General features: G+C 52.3%; 1 protein-coding gene and 1 long non-coding RNA gene across 7 annotated transcripts in view; one reads left to right on the top strand and one right to left on the bottom strand.

The window, feature by feature from the left end:
- The window catches only part of NECTIN1 (nectin cell adhesion molecule 1), a 73,833-nt gene that overhangs the window by 43,674 nt on the left and 14,450 nt on the right, over nucleotides 1-15,709 (bottom strand). The window lies entirely within an intron of this gene.
- LOC125703564 (uncharacterized) lies at nucleotides 281-14,974 on the top strand. 4 transcript variants are annotated; one of them, XR_007380886.1, is made up of 6 exons: nucleotides 281-1,317; nucleotides 4,891-5,005; nucleotides 7,892-7,962; nucleotides 9,636-9,749; nucleotides 11,381-12,207; nucleotides 13,451-14,974. It is a non-coding gene; the product is annotated as an uncharacterized LOC125703564 (long non-coding RNA). The 4 variants fall into 4 exon arrangements; XR_007380888.1 differs by having other exon boundaries at nucleotides 286-1,317; nucleotides 11,381-11,833; nucleotides 12,100-14,974; XR_007380889.1 differs by having other exon boundaries at nucleotides 289-1,317; nucleotides 11,381-11,560; nucleotides 11,635-14,974.

The raw sequence follows: 15,709 nt of genomic DNA, 5'->3' as shown, positions 1-15,709 counted from the left end.
TTGCAAGGTGACTGAGCCGGGCCGGCCCTGTTACACACTCAATAATTCATAAGGGCAAACGCATCGCTTATTGATGGCAGCGAGCGTGGAAGCCAGGGAGAGGAGGAGAAAATAACATCAGCAATCAGCCTGCGGAGAGGCTTGGACATATTAAACAGGAGGTGTGTGTGCACGTGCACCTTGCTGCTGCTTTGCTGAGTGCTGCGTGTGGTCGACATGGCAGAGGAAAAGCTTTGGGATACACCCTGCATTGCAGTGCCCACCAATCCACCCCGACGGCTCCCGGGGCAGCGGCACATCAGTGGTGAGCCGTGTAGGCTGAAGCTTGCTGAGTTGCAGTTTACTCATTGTTTTATTTTACTTTTTGGTTGTTGTTGTCGTTGCTTGTGTTGTTGTTGTTGTTGTTTTTAAGGTAGAAAAAGCCCAGCTGAGAGCCAAAGACATGTTGGTGCCAAGCACTCATTAGCAGAGACCTCTGGGATGCTACTCCTCCACCTTGGCTTCTGAAGTGGTTTGTGCTGGTGCCTTTCCCCACGATCCCAAGCCCAGATAGTCACTGGGTCATGCCAGGCCTTAGGGGCCCTGTGCAGGGCTCAGGGTGCCTTATATGGGGCTGGGCACCCTGGGTGTGATGTGCAAATAGCCTGCTGACCCTCCAGAATGCTCCAGTGCCTAAAATCTTAGAATCATTAAGCTTGGGAAAGACCACTAAGATCTAGTCTGACCATCAACCCATTAAAGGCAGCAGATTTTGCAAGTGTGGGATCTGGTTCTTGCCCTTCCCCATAGAGAAAGCTCTGGAAATGATCTCCAAGCACTGTGCTCTGTCACAACGAGCTTCCGATCAATGCCTCTTTGTTAAGCACCATGTGAACTCCACTCTGCTTTGCACAACCTTGCCTCTGCAAGGTGTCTCACTGATTTCTCTCTCCTGTTCCCTGATACTCATCTCACCCCAAGGGCACTGAAACAGCCCTTGGCAGCACTGTGCTGAGCCGCCCTTCGCTGGGGCAATCTCACAGCTGAAGCAAATGTCAGAGGAATGAGTCCTAATAGACTTCACATCACTTAGAACTGAAGGGGATGTGGAGGTCACAGCAGCTGGACCTCATTAAAGGGCAAAGCAATGCATCATGCTCCCACCTATAAAAGACCTTGCACCAAGCACCTCATTCTCAGTTGGTTCCTTGCACTGTGAGCTCTAAAAGAGGCACTGTCCTGGCCTTGGGTTTGCATGCTTTTGGGCAAAGGCACTTCAAGAAGATACCCAGGAACTCTTTGTGGAAGGAGAAATGGGACGGAGCTTTTTAGCAATTGGTGAGCTTTGTGTTTTGCTTTTTTTTTTTCCATTTTTTTTCTCCTCCTGGTATTTCTGAATTCTTATTTCAATCCCTTCCTATTTTTACATGGAGATCAAGGCTTGAAATGAAGCCTTCCCAGGGCAGAATGCAATCAGCCTCCAGCAGCCCAAGGGAACACCACAGGTGTGTTAAGCAGGGTGAGACATGGGAAAGAGGATCCCAAATCCTGGGAGGGGAATTTCAGGTGGCAGGATGCAAAGGTTTGAAGTGGTGCTTGGCTGAGGCGTTGAGGTTAATACCTTGCTTCTTACCAAGGAGGGAGTTGGTATGGGTTGCCAGGCACTCAGAGCAGTGCTTGCCTCACCCTGCTTAGTCAGTGCCTGCAGCCTGCTGGGAAGGAGTGCTGCCTTTGACTCATGGCCTCTGCTTCCTGCAGCAGCACACTTTTACTGGAAGTCTTTGTCATGCTCTGATTCACCTTAGCCCCCAGTGACTCTCAAAGGGAACAGGAGGAGAGGGCTGCCTTCCCAGAACACAGGGGATGGGGCTGCAGATCAGAGGGCAGCTGCAGGTGGCAATGCTGCATGTGGAAGTTGAAGCTTGGAGGTGGCACTGTGTTGCAAGAACTGCAAGCATCCCTTCCCCCAGCCAAGAGCTCAATGAGCTCTGACAGGAGGTAGCAGCCCTACAATGGCCCAGCTGGCTCTATCCAAATAGGAAATGCAGGGCTCTGTTCTCTAGGTCACTGGTTCTTATCTGGTACCAGTGCATTGTAGCAGTGGGAATATTCCTATCTGAGGACCAGTCATGCATTGTACTGAGTGAGCCTTTCTAGCCAGCTGGGACAGGATGGGGAGCTGCTTTGGGATAAAGAAGGGTTGCCTTCTCCTGCCCATGCAGCACCTCCTCTTTGGAGAAACAGAATGCAAAGCAGCCTCAGGGTCCACTTGAATGAAAGATCCATCCCAGAGGGTCTGCTCTGTGGATGTTGCCCTCGTTCTGTGAAGGTTTGGGAAGTCTGCTCATTGAGCCATCACAAAGGCCCTCACTGAGACCAAAGCCATGGTTGTCCTAGGCATTCTTCATAGAGAGAGATGAAAGAGAAGCAGATGACAGGGCGAGAGCAGCCACAGATCAAACAGCAGAGCTGAACACCAGACTACTAGCTCTTGCTGTCTGTGCTTCCACCTCGCAAACAGCCCAGTTCCAGCTCTCTAGAAGGGCTGTGAACCTGAAGAGTGGGAAGGGAACAGCCATGCCTCTTTGCTCCTGGCATTCCCTCATTGCTTGCTCCTCTCCTGACTTTCGCACAGCTGCTTTGCTTCACCCTCAAGTCAAGGGGAGGGGAACATGCCCTGTGGCAGGAGCAGGGAGGCTGGCAGAGCAGGGCTCTGGCTGCGAGTGCTGACACAGCACTGGGAAAGGCCTTCCTGCAATAAAGCCCCGAAATCCCGTGCTCAGCAACAAAGCACAAAGGCTCTCAGTCACGGTGGAGCAGTCTGCTCCCAGCATCCCAGCATCCCGCCCCGCTGGCACGTCGGCTAATCCCTGCTGAGGCTGCTGGTTCCCACACCTGAGCACCAGGCTGCCTCTGCCTGCTGTGCCCCAGCACTTGGCTGCTCACTGTGCACCCTGTCCCTCCAGGCCTTTGCTGGACCTTGCTCCAGCTCTTTCCTTAGCTCTTTTCCCACTGTGTGCCCTTCCAGTGCGTGGCTTTGGGACTCCCATCTCCTTTTCCTTGTGGCTTTATGTGACTTATCACAGCAGGTCGTGTTTCCTTCCTGTAAGCCAGCTGGTCTCCATCACCAAGGAGTCCCTCAAGCTGCTCTGCAGGGCTTATATCCTCAATTTGTCTTCTCCAGGTTTCAGCCCTACCCATTATTTCCATCCTTCTTGTATCATCCCAACGCCATCACAACCCAGTGCTTGTGCATTTCCTAGCCACTAGTTCATCTTGAATGCACCCAGGACCACAGTTCTGCACTAGGAAAAGCAGGTAGGTGGCCAAAGAGCAATACCTCAAAGCCCTGTGTCACACAGAGTCATGTCTTTGCTGGGAACTTTGCTCATGAGCAAGGGGAAAAAAACAAAACAGAAGTTCTCCTGTGTTCTGTATTTCTGTAAGCAAGAGGGAAAGTACCCGGGCATGTTTGATGGCTTGAGATGGGGCTGGATTCATAGCCAGTGTTAATTCAGAGCTTGGGTGGGGAGGGAGGGCAGGAAAAAGCAGTACAGGAAAATAAAATGTGGAGGGATGGGGAAGAGGCACAGAGTAAGAGGAAGGTAATTCAGCTGGGAATGTCCTGAGACCTTTTGCTAAGAGGAAGGTAATTCAGCTGGGAATATCCTGAGACCTTTTGCTGATGGGCTGAGCCCCAAATGGATGGGTTCATTAAGGTTGGACCACCAATGTCCTCTAATCCAACCATCGACCCATCCTCACCATGCCCTGTGTACGTGGGTACTTCTTCTGCTTTGATTCTCCCTTGGATTTCTGCATTCCTTTGGATGTCGCTCAAAAAGCCCTAGTCCAGGGCTGAATATTCTCCCTATTGGAGCTCCCCAGGTGCTGAGGAGAGACTTAATGAAGAGCTGTGAAGAGGGGATCAAGATAGCAACCCATAACGAGCCTCATTTCCGAAACGAAGGAACTCGAGTCTGAAGAGATTCAGTAAAAACAAAAATAAAACTCGATGGCACAGGAAGAAAGCATCCAATCCTTCCCTCCCTGGGCTGCCAGCACAGAGCAGGAATAGGAAACGGGAGCATTCAGGGCTCGGCTGCAGTGACTCAACCTTCATCCCGATGGGAACGCGACAAAGCCGAAACTCTGCTGACTCAGGTGTGATGAGGAGCTGCTGCCCCTGCTGGCCTCACCGCCCTCATTCCCTCTGTCCTGACTCAATTCAAGGCCCTTCTACCATTGGGCTCCCAGGGAATTACCAATAGAGGCAAACTCTTTGCTCTAATGCCCAAGATGTGGTGACAGCCTCGTGCCAAACCACATCGGTGGTGACCAAGCCTGGGATTTTTGTGGAGAAGATGAAGATTCTCATTTTTCTATAGTTTAAAGACTTGCTAACCAGTCACAGCTTTCTGGCTGCGGTCTTTGCTTTCTTCTTGTCTTGTCCTTGGGGTCTGTCGTGCATTGCTGGCAATTTCATGAGCTCCTTAAGTTAAGAGAAACATTTTCTACTGTTTCAAGTGGGAATGCCATGCTCTGTGCTGCTATAATTTGTCCAAAGATAGAAACAATTAACATTGTTTTGTGACCAGAAGGAAAACAAGTTCTGATGGCTCCTACCCCATCAGAGCTGGCGATCAGGAGTAATCTTGGCCACCAACGTGGCATGGCACCCACCAAACAGCAGGGATGGGCACCCTGATGCTGCCTCTGCTCTCTCATGATGGGTTTCCTCTTCCTTTAGAGGTTTTTTCTCCATGAGAGTGGAAAAGACTCAGAAATCTCAAGTCTGGAAAGAACAACATCCATAACACGGTGTTCCAGCCTGACTTTCAGCCTGCTGCTCAGCTTTGTTATCAAGCTCTGTGCAGGAAATTCACTTCACATATTCCTGTCCTCTTCCAGCTTGGTGATCTCTGCAGCACATGGGCACCCTGCCTCAGTCCTACCTGCGCTCGCCTGCAGGAGTCGGCCTGCGTGTTTATGGAAAGCACTGAGTCTTCAAAGGGCTTTTCAGAAGGTAACTAATTAATCCTCACACATCCCAGAGGCAGGTAAGTATTATTGCCTCTGCTTTCAGGGATGGGGAAATCAGAGGTGCTGAATGACAAAGAAATGTGCCCAAGGCCACCCAGGCAATCTCACCGGCATGGCTTGGGTGAGATGTGGGGCTCTGCATATTGGGGTGATGATTCTTACCTAAGGAAGCAGCGTGCAGACACTGTAGTGATGCCTTGCAGCCCTAAATAGAAAAGGTTGCCCTTATCTTTATGGCTGGGGAAACTGAGGCATGGGGTGATGAAGAAGCAAGGCTGCTGACAGAGCCTGGAAGAGAAGCTAAGCATGATCTACGTTAGCAGCTATGCTGAAGTTACCAAAACACAGCTTGAGGATGGGGACCCTTGGGCTCAAAGCCAGCAGTGGCTGTGGGGAGATGGGCTCTGTGAGCCTCAGGGCTGCAAACAAGCAACAGGACCACCCATAGGGCAGCCTATGCTGACCTCAATCACAGCATCAGCAGGAGTGAGGGTCAGGCCCCCCACGGGGGGTCAAAATCCTCGTCTCTCTGGGAGGTGTGGGGCAGCAGCCTGTTTGCTGGTGGGGTTAAGGGAGACCAACACAGTTATAGCCATGCTCAGGGCAGGAGAAACAGCAGTTCAAAGGGACTTGGGCCAAAGAGGATCCTGCAGGGAGGGGCTTACAGCACAGGGGCTGCATCACATCTCCATTTGGTCCCACCTCTCCAGGACAAAGCTCACCTATTCTGGGGAAAGCAATGGTAACTGGGAACTCTGACTTCTGAATTTTATGTTCTTAGTGATTGTAGAGCAAGGGGAGAGGCCAGAAAACTTCTGGGAAGAAAAACTAGGGACTTTCTCATCCTTTATTGTCCCTTCCATAGACAAGGTGGCTTTGTGCTTGTAGGCAGCCCCAGGGTGGACCTGGGATGGAGCATCCAGGGGAATTTGATCTGAATGCCCTTGAGGAGGTGGGTTGAAGTGCTCTGAGTGACTAATGGGGGATCCTTACGGCACAAAGTTATCCCTGCATGTGCATCCTCCAGGCATCTCAGCATCACCCACAGTCCCATGGATGTGTCAGCAAGTCCTACGCTGGGTCGCTGCTGTGCAGGCTGGGCTGGGGGCTCAGCATGCAAATAGAGGAGGTTCAGTATCACTATTTTTTCCCCCAGGCTGGGGGTGTTAGAGCAGGAAGGCTCTAAGGGATATCAGCAACTGTGACAGGAGCTGTGGGCAGCTACAAGCTACTTGAATCTTGATGGCACGCTTCAGTCACGTACTGCCTCTAAATCCCACTGTTCCCAATGTCTAGGTTTATGATACAGACAAGCCAGAACCAAAAACCAATCGCTTCCCTATAAAGATCTATTAACAGGCAACAAGATGGGGCAAGGCAGGAGTCAACATCCCATTTCCAGCCTCAGAGTGGAGAAACCATGCCCAGAGACGGAGGGTTAAATAGCTCAGTTGGCCCTAATTGGCTCATTTCATTGACTTTCATAGCTACTACATTGACTGCTGTTGTAACTGCATCAATGCTGGGCTCCCTGCTTCCTTCCTGCATGCAACAAGCTGTGCTCAGATGGGAGCAGCAGGCTCCAAATTTCCATCCTCGCGCAGAGAACCCCATCGATTCATCCTGGGCTGCTCCAGGGGTTGGCTGCTCCCCTGGGACATCAGGTCCAAGCTGAAACGGGGGGGGGGGCTGACAAAGTTGCCACAAAAATGGCAAGTATGATGGGAGGGGGAACCAAACCTAGTGGAAAACTTCCCGACGCAGCATGTTGTTCTGATTGAAAGTGCCATTTGGTCCAAGCCAAAACTATCCACTGGAACGTGCTGATTTTGACAAAACTCAATTTACAAAACAGGCCCGCAGATAAGGTTGAAATGGTTTGTGCTAACCTTGGAACAGAATGTTTCCTTCTTTTTTTTTTTGTGGTGTTCATTTTGCCCGCTTTAAATCAAGTTCTCTTTTTATTATTTACATTTGAAGTCTCAGATTTATTTTAGAACGACTTCCTCTGTATTCTCACTTCTTCCAAAGGGAGCACAGCACAACCCCGAGCGGAGCTGCAACCAAAACCAAATGCTTTGGCTGTAAGGCAATGGGGCTCTTTGGATAAAGCCAGGCCAATGCTGTCTTTTGAAATTTTGTTTCTGTGCAAATTCTCTAAATGTCAGTTTGTTTCCAAGCAGAAACATGCAGTCATCTCCATGGCCAACCTCTCCAAGAGCTCTTGAGCCCAAAGAGCAAGCTGTTCCTTCTTGCTGGTGCATCTCCCAGCTTGGGCCTGCTGTCAGCATCCCATCCCTTGGTCGGGAGCTATTTGGGGCTGTGCAGTGCATCTCTGTGCTCCCCATTCTCTTCTTGGAGCTGACAGACGGATCTGCTCCCACCCTCCACCTGCCCACCATGCCCACCTCCTCCTCCGTCTGCTGTTTGTGTCTTCCCACTTGCTAACAGTTACCCTTCAGGCTGTTGGAGAGAACGCGTGTTCTTTTCAGATGGAGTAGGGGGAAGAGCAATAACACAAAGCAGACTATAAGATGTCTTAGCAGACACGACAATATGGGCACAGTTCCTGCAGAGAACTGTTTGGGTAGATAAACATCCTAGGCACCTTGCTGCCAGGAACTCTTTGTGTGATCCTGGTGACCCAAGGTGTACAGCCAAAACAAAGGAAGAAACAGAACTGGCACAGGTTGCCCAAGGAGGCTGTGGATGCCCCATCCCTGCAGGCATTCAAGGCCAGGCTGGATGTGGCTCTGGGCAGCCTGGGCTGCTGGTTGGTGACCTGCACACAGCAGGGGGTCGAAACTAGATGACCATTGTGGTCCTTTCCAACCCAGGCCATTCTAAGATATGATTCTATGACTTGCAGGTGGGATGGACATACCAACACAGGTTCCTCAATGGCTGTGGACCACTGCGTGACCACCATGTAAATGAGAGGTAAGGGAAGGAGCAGTACAGAATGAACCCACAGGAAATGAGAACATCTCTGCAAAGGGATGGGGTGAAACCAGCAGGGGCTGCCCTTGGTGCTTTCGCAACCTGCTGGTATGGCAGCAGGGCTGAAAACTGCACAGCAGTTGGGGTGTCCCTTGTTTGCCACCCTTGCTTTAGAGCAGCCGCTGTGGGAGCTAACAGCTGTGAAGAAACATCCTCACTTGTTGCTATTGCCAAGGTGATAGATATAACACAGCTGGATGCTCGAGTACCTAAGGAGACAGATGGAAGGATATAAATAGTGCACAGAGAGAGAGGACAAAAAGTCCCATCCTCAGTTCCGTGTAAAGTGACCAGAATAGTAGTGGAGAGGCTTCCAGAAATAACCAGATGAGTACTGAATGAATGCAAATGAAATCTTTAAAACAAGGAAAGGGAAAAAAAGAAGCTAGGAGAAGGGGATCAAAGAGGGCTGCTTAGTTTGACTGAACTGCATTTCTCCCATCAGGGAAGGAGTGCTTGTGTCATCTGAATGCTGCGAATGGTTCTGGCTGTGAGATACAGGAATGCTTCAGTGGGGCAGGCAGGGAGAGAAAGATAAGTTTCCAGATAAGTGTCATTAACTCCTATTAGTGTGTGTCAGAGAGTTCAGAGGGTCACCCTTCAGATAAGGGTGGGAGCCCCACAGGCAGCAGATTCCTGTCTGTGCTAAAAGGGAAAGGAGGCAAAGTTTGGAAGAGAGATCCCAGTTGTGGGGATGGGGATGCAGAGAGCAGCACAGGACACGTCCTCCTGGCACAGCATGGTGTTGGGCAGAAACAGATCAACTTGCTAATTAGAAGTAAGGCTGGGCACTGAGAAATGGCCGCTTCACTGGAGGACTCGTGCTCAGCAGACTGGCTGATCCAAACGAGGGGAACAGAGCTTCAAGGCACAGCCTTGTGCCCTGCCTGGGTACCCCACAGATAAAACCTTTCCTTAAGCCTCAGAACGGAGTGTTTTCCTGGTTCTGGTGGGGCAGCAGCCCTGGAGCTTTGCTCTTTCAGTCCGTGACAGGAGGAACAGATCCTTGGGGCTGAACCTTCAGCAGATCAACAGCACAGTGAGTATCCAGCCCACAGGTGATGGAAACAGCTCAAGAGGATGGGAATGCTGCACCCCAAAGGGAAAGGAAAGGGCTTCATTTAGGGGTGTGACACCTTCCTCAGGAAACAGCTCATCAGAAGGAAATGATACCCCTGAACTGGAGAATAGCTGCTTCTTCGCAGGGCTGAAGGCAACCTGAAAGGCCAGCCTGATCCCATCCCTGCGGCTGCTCCCAGTGCCAAGGGAAGGACTGGGGCAGCAATAGGAGCCCGAGAGGAAGTTTACAGTGATCTCAGAGCAGTGAGTGCGGCTTTTCCTGCATCCCATAGGGAAGGAACAGCTCATGGGCCAGCCTGCATGGGAGCCTGGGGGGCTGACATCTCACTGGCACAGTGTAAATCCAAACTAATTGCACTGTTTGCTCTGGGAATACTCCCAGTGCACTCGGCATAACTGAGAAATACTCCAACCTCTCCCACTGCAAATGCTCTGCTCTTCCACATCCTTTTAGCTAGGATCTGTGTTGGTTTGTTTTGTTTTGTTTCCTCTCTTATCTCATATTCCTTTTCCTTCCATTGTCCTCATTCTAGGAAACCAGAAAAAGGCAGGCAGGTTTGAGATTCTGCTTTAGCTCTGTGCCATGAAATCCTTGCATCCTTCAGACTTGCCTTGCAGCTAACGAGCGCTCCGGACCAGACGATGAGGTAAGGGTCCCTTGGGCAGGAAGGCAAGCTATCTGCAGGCAGCTGTTGGGCTGCAGGGCGAAGCCATTTTAATTACCTGGCAGCAGAGCACCAGCTGAAGAATGGTCAATGTGTAAAGCAAGCGGGGCTGGGATGCCTGCAGAAGGCTGCCTGCTGATCTTGGGCTAGATTAAATTCCTCTGTGAGGGCTGAACACAGCTTTATGGCAGTGGGGTTGGGTTGGGGCAATGCCTGTGTCCCCAAAGCAGGGCAAATGCACCCTAAGCAAGACCTGCGACTTCAGCAGGAGCTGAAGCTGTTGCTTTTCCATCCTTAGCATTGCAGAGGGCAAACCCCACCTCCTCCAAGTTCCAGGCTTCCAAGACCCCATGGGTTGTGTCATCCCCAAAAAGGGGCACTGCTGGGCCACGTGCTGTGCTTAGAGTTCAGCACAGCGCCTGGCCCCCTACAACCCAGGTCCCACTGTACCCCCAGCAGGTTGCTCACACCTCTATCTGTCCCCAGTGCCGCCCTGGGCTTCGTGCCTCCTTCCCTGCTCTCTCCCACGGGATCCAGGGGCTCCCATTCTCCTTCTCCTCCATGCAAGGAGCCGCACCCCGAGCCCATCGAGCTCTGACTTGCTGGAACAGCTTGGGCTGGTTCTGGGCAGGACATGCTGGAACCTGCTTCCTCCTCCTGGCCCTTGGAGCACCGACACGTAGGCTGCTGGGCACGCTGGATGCAGCTGTGCACTGCGGGATCCAACCCTCAGACTTTGGTGTGGAAAAGGTGCAGGTCTGTGAGTCACCTGGATTCAGCAGGTTTCTGCTGCCTTCCCTTGCTCTGGGGGTGGACAGGGTCTCTGGGCTCTGCTCCTGCCCCTCCTGCTCCAATAACCCCAGATGGGAGCTCACATCAGACCCCAGGGCAGATGCTTGTGGCTGCAGCCGTTGGATCCCCCATAGCCAAGTGATGGGGACATCCTGGTGCCATCTGGTGTCCTTTGGTCCCAGTGCTGTGGCAAGGACGTTAGGGGAAGTGCGTGCTGCACCACATTTCAGGGCTCAGTACAAATATTTCTGGCTTGCACAGCTACAAATCCCCCCCTTAAAAGCCATGTTTTTTTCTCCAATCCAGCACAAGCATCCTAGCTGGGATAACACATGGGCAGCTGCCCCCACCGCTTCCCCCAGCGGAGCTCAGGCAAGCACAACACAATGCATAATTAGGTTAATGAGCTAAGCACGGATTTTAATTGGGATTCCCTGATTTACTGGTCTGTCTCCTCCTTTTGTTTTACTGCTGGTGAAGGTTCCTAAAAGCTGCCCTTGCTAATGGCTCTGATATCAGAAAGGTCTTACGGATCTTTAATTGTATTTAATCATCAAGGTAATTAATGATCCTTGAGCAAAATGGAGATTGCATCTAGAGGAGTTCCAGTCTTGCCCTTCAGCTTCTGTTGTGTCTGGGCAAAGGCATCCTGCAGACATGTAGGAAGTGGGGGGGAGGAACAGGGAAAGACAAAGGGATGAGAGGGGAGGCATGGGAAGGGAAAGGGTTGGGAAAAGGGCTTGAAGATGGAGAATGAGCTGGATGGAGGAGAGGGGAGTGGAGAAAGGGAAACAATCCTATTCTTTCTCATCACCTCATAGGAATGCCGTGATTGATGTGATGGAGAGAATCCTCAGCCACAGGTGCAAGGAGCCCCATGTCCTCCTCTTCCTCTGCTGCTCTTATTGGCTACCATGAAATGCCCAGCTCTGCCATTGCTGGGGGTGCTTGGTCACCCCACACCTCCAGCCCTGCACTCATGCTGCAGCAGGTTCATTCTCGTAAGCCAGAACCACCTGTTTCTGCCATTCCCCTTTTTCCATCTCTGCTTCCCTCTGGCACCGTTTCACTGCAGGAAGACATCTCCCAAGCTCAAAGCCCTGTGAGGGAGCAGCAGCAAGCTGCAGCACGTCTCCAGTCCCAGCCACAGCCAACGTCTTCATCTCTCCCAGCGTGCCCAGAGCCGGTCTGACCAGCACCAGCTGCTTGCTCTGACTCGCCCCAAAAATGCAGCTTCAGTCAAATGGCAGCAGGGAAGCAAGCAGGGCCATGGGGTGAGTCCTTATGGCATGGGACCTACCGGGCCATGCACATCATAGGCACAGGGCTGTGCTGGCTGGCTCCCAGCCCCCTAAGCTCAAGAGGAGGTTTAGTGGAGAGGAACCATTGCTTTTCCCTCCTGCAGCTTCGAGGGTGAAACGTGGTGACTTTGGTGCAGGAGCCAAGGAGCAAAGCTTGGTGGGGGCGATGCTCAGGGTTGCACAGGGGAAAAATGCAGTAGGGCCCATGAACAAGGCTTCCTCTCTGCTTCCTTTTCTAGTGGGTTTTCTGCAGCAGAGCACAAGCAGGTCTGGCACAGTGCTGGAAGGAACTTGCTCTTATGCTGTCACTGCAGATCAGCCATGCTGCAGCTCCAGCTGGGAGCCAGGTGAGCTCTGGGAGCCGTGAGTTGCAGAGAGGAACTGGTGAGCTGGGCATGCGCTGCCAAGTGAGCAGAGCAGCAGCTCTCAGTGGAGCAGCCCAAAGCGATGATGGTGCAGGTTTGGGGGCTGAGCTCCTTTCCAGATATGGCTCTCCTTGGAAACCTGGGGCTCCCATACCATGAGAAAGGACCTACGTTGAGCTGGTTGGGCTGGGAACCTGCCCCTTCCTGCTCCAGAATAAACCTCCTTGCCAGGCAGGTTTCAGCTTGCTGGGGCTGTCAGCTTGGCGGCTCTCGCTTCTAGTGGTTTTTTTCCTTCTTTATTGCCTACATATCCACCCCAGGGCTTGAGAAAAGGCTGCCTCCTTTGCAGCATTAGCAAACGTGGCAATTTTCCCCACTCAGAGTTATTTCATACCTGGGCTTTTTTCTCCCACGCTCACTCCTCATCCCATAGAGCTGGCCTACCAAAACTAAGCAAATAAGGACACGAGGTGTGAAATACAGGGAGAGGCAGAGCAGGGAGCTGCAGACGAAGGGGTGCCACAAGGAATAAGGGATACCGAGCAAGTCAGCGTGCTGCACAGAGAACAGGAAGGGAGGAAGTTGCAGCTGTTGTGTGCCTGCCCATAGCAATGGGCTCCGGGAAGCATTGAGAGAAAGGGAGGAAGGAGAGGGCCGAAAAACTGGGATGTGATGGGGTTTATGGTGTGATCAGTGCTGCTCCCCTAGATCCTGCCTTCCCTGAAGGCAGAGCGGGGTCTGTTACCCCACCGTGCTGCTCCCTGTCCTGGGAATTGGCCATGCTGATTGCAGCAGCAGTGAAGATGCGATCAGCCCCTTTCCTCCCTCCCAAGTCAGAAGATTGTGTCATTTATTCCCCTGTAAACAAAGCAGCCAAAAGAGAAGCCCAGCCCAGAAATGAGAAACCTTCCTGGAGCCGTGGAGCAGTGCTGGGGCTCCATCATGTGAGCTTGGCTGTGTGACAGCTGCCTCGTGCTGGAGCACGGCACCCTAACCCCACCAACAACAGCAGGTCCTCGTGGTCCTGCCTTGCTCTTGTGCTTCCCAGCCTGGGTTCAATGCTGCTACCTGCTCAGAACGCATTGGCTGCTTCGAATGAATCAAAATGCTCTTCCAGAGCCCTGCTGGGAAGCAGAGTGTGATGTGGGGTGATGTGGTCAGCAACACCTGCTGCACCCTGTCTATCACATTTAAAATAAAACTGCCCTCTGCCTTCTGCAACCAGGTATCTGCAATGAGAGGTGCTGGCTAACATCAACAACAGCGGGGCCAGGAGAACCTGATGCAAACGGAGCTCATCTGCTTTCTGACTTCCACCTGTGTTGCAGCACAGCTTTGCTCCAAGCAGTAAACCCAATGCTGGTTCTGGCAGCCAAGGCTGGAGCATGCAGTCAGTGGGGCTGTGTTGCACCAAGCACAGCTCAGGGCTCTCTGTGCAGCTGCTCAGTGTAGTAGAAGTGCTTTCTCCCTCCTCTTTCCTCCTGACCCTGCAGTAAAACATCTGCACAGCATCAACACCGATCTGAAGATGTCCGGCATCTAAAAGCATCATGAGAGCCCTTCCTCATCAAAGAGCCCGAATGCCTTTGTTTGCTGCTGCCTGCTGAGGAAGGATCAGCCCCAAGGACCCTTGCAGTGCACACAGAGCTTGTTTGAAAACTGATCTCAATCCGCTGCCTTCGTTTTGGTTTTCTATCAAGTAGTAACAGCAAAAGATGTTGAGGGCTGCAGGGAAGTTAATGGGCACAGCCTACAAAACCTCACCGAGATGCTGTGAAACCTTTGAACCAGTGCTCAAATAGATTTTTAAATAGAGTCCCAGGCCTCGATGCACTCAAGGTGATGAAAGAAATGAACCAAGAGTTCTGACGGTGCTGCGCACGGAGGATAAATGGCTTTCCCATTGATAATGCCAGGGGCTGAAGCCAAGGGATTCATCAGCACATTTTGGCATCCCAGGGGACTGTGGGACTCCATCCTCTTGTTATATCACACGTTACCAGGAGTGGGTATGAAGGAATGTGAGGGTAGCAGCAGCTGGAAGCCCATCTTGCACCCCATAAAGCTCCTGAGCATCTCCAGAGAATGACATCAACCCATGGATGTGGCTGCAGGGAGGTGAGTGCTAACCCAGCTGTGTTTGTTGCAGGGGAGGAATCTGCTCTCTCCATTTTGATGCTGTGAGGACCTGAGCTGCTTCCCGTCCATCCAGGACTGCAGAGACTTGCATTTAGCAACAGCAAGAAGGGGAGGAACACAAAGATCCTACTGTGCCCCATCAGGTCTGCTCATAGCACATCCAGCATCCCCTGTGTAACCCTGTATTTTCAGTTAGCAGGGTCTTGCTGGCAAAAATAGAGGCAGAAAGATGTGAGGTTTCTCGCCCCTAACATGAGGTTGGAGCAGAAAGAAGAGCAGTTTGATTGCAGAAGTCCTATCAATAACCAAACGTGCACCAGTGGACCACAACATCCACCCGATGCAGCTCTAAGCTGAAGTTTTCCTCCCCTCGTTGCTTCAAAACAGAGGCGAATCCCCTAAAGATGGCCACGATCCATTGTGCAACAAGCGACCTATATTCCGGCCACATACCGCAGGAAAGCAACAACAAAAGACAGCGGCAGCTCTTCCCTGCCCCCTTCCCCTCTCCCTGCAGATGTCTGTCGGTTAATCCGCGGGGGCACCGGGACCAAACCCACCCCTCCCCTCCCCCCCGGCTGGGTCAGCGGTGTCACAGCAATCCCCGCAGCCTCACCCTCATCCCTACCCCCACCCTCATCGCCTTCATCCCAATTCCCAGCCCCACCTTCATCATCTTCATCCCCACCCTCACCACCTTCATCATCCCCACCCCAACCTCCGTCCCCTTCTACGTCCTCAACCTTATCTTCATCACCCCATCCCCCTTCTCATCCCCACCCCACCCCCCTCCGCGTTCCCACCCCTACCCCCATCCTCATCATCTTCATCGTCCCCACCCCTCATCTCAGCCCTCAGCCTCATTCTCACCCCCTCCGGATCCCCATCCTTACTCCCACCCTCATCATCTTCATCGCGCCCTTCTACATCCTCAACCTTATCTTCATCACCCCATTCCCCTTCTCACCCCTACCCCATCCCCCTCTGCATGCCCACTCTTACCCCTATCCTCACCATCTTCATCATCCCCATCCCCCTCTTGCCCCCTCTGCATCCTCATCATCACCTTCATCATCCCTAGCCCCCTTCGATCCCCATCCCTGCCCCCATCGTCATCATCTTCATCATCCCCACCCCATCCCCCTCTGATCCCCATCCCTACCCCCATCCTCGTCATCTTCATCATCCCCGTCCCCCTCCCAGCCCCCTTTTCATCCCCAGCCCTGCCCCCACTCTCATCATCTGCATCCCCATCCCTACCCCCATCCTCATCATCATCTTCATCATCCCCACCCCCCATCCCAGCCCTCTTCTCATCCCCCCCATCTCCGTTCTCATCATCTCC

Source organism: Lagopus muta, chromosome 22 (assembly GCF_023343835.1).
Source record: "Lagopus muta isolate bLagMut1 chromosome 22, bLagMut1 primary, whole genome shotgun sequence".
Lineage (NCBI taxonomy): Eukaryota > Metazoa > Chordata > Aves > Galliformes > Phasianidae > Lagopus > Lagopus muta.
This window is presented reverse-complemented; position numbering and strand designations above follow the sequence as displayed.